The sequence below is a fragment of the Etheostoma cragini genome, chromosome 5 (assembly GCF_013103735.1).
Source record: "Etheostoma cragini isolate CJK2018 chromosome 5, CSU_Ecrag_1.0, whole genome shotgun sequence".
Taxonomy (NCBI): domain Eukaryota; kingdom Metazoa; phylum Chordata; class Actinopteri; order Perciformes; family Percidae; genus Etheostoma; species Etheostoma cragini.
The window spans coordinates 6053229-6054307 of record NC_048411.1 but is presented as its reverse complement, the minus strand read 5'-3'; positions in this window follow the sequence as shown (position 1 = coordinate 6054307).

Below are 1079 nucleotides of genomic sequence, written 5' to 3'. Positions count from 1 at the left end.
GGTGTTTTGAGCTAACGTTAGCACTCAAACAATCATGGATAGCTAAAACGTTTTTGAAGTGACTGCTAGCTTAGTTACAAGCTAGCAATCAAACACAACAAAGGCTGTCACTGGAATGGCGTTGAGCTAACATTAGCACTCAATCAATCAAAGATAGCTAAAACGTTTTTGAAATGTTCCCATCTTCTGTTATTGATTGTAATGAAAAAAGTTTATTATTTTAAGGATTTCACAAATTTGAATATGACAGTATGTCGTAAACAATTTAAATCTGAGTATAGGCAACTAACATCTGCACTAGACCAGACTCTTATTGAGTATGACACATTATGACGTAAGCCGTTTAAATCTGAGCATGCGCGACTCAAATCTGCACTCGACTGAGTCTCTCCCATCTCCATGGAGTAGGCGTCCTGTTTGCAGCCAGCATTGACAGGATAACTGATTTCAATGTTGTTTTAAGATGCTTTAAGAACCACCAGTAAGGATCATTGGCATAGTATGTGAACTTATATTTGAGATGTGTTGTTTTCACCCAGTGTGCAAAGCCAGAAAATCTGAGATTCTGACTTTTGGATTGAGTGCTGTGTAGCCACAACACTTACAGTGCGGCAATTGTTCAGTTAGGTCATATCCTCAATAAATGAGCATGAAATCAATCAACATCATAAAAATGTATGACTTGTAACAGGAGGATTTATGAATGTAACAGAGTTTTTTGACAATCCAAAACATTCACTCCATGTATGACACAACAGGCTTGTCTTTCCAGTTGGTGGGGGTCTGTTTCTTTGTGTTGCATTTTCTTTCTGTTGATCCATGAGAAATTCTAGTGTGAATAATAACATTCTGATTATTCCCATCCAACTGCAAACATGTAAACTGTATCACAAAAGATTGGAAAGCAAACCTGACACTTACTGTAGGCTGTTACTTTAACTCCACTTCGCATACACTGATCTTTGTCCTGAAATGTCCTGCAGCAGAGGGAACATAGACATTGACCTTATTGTCTTGTAACACTTTGTGCTTCAGATACTTTGTCTCAGAGCATGTGTTCAGTGGGTGGGAACAGAGAA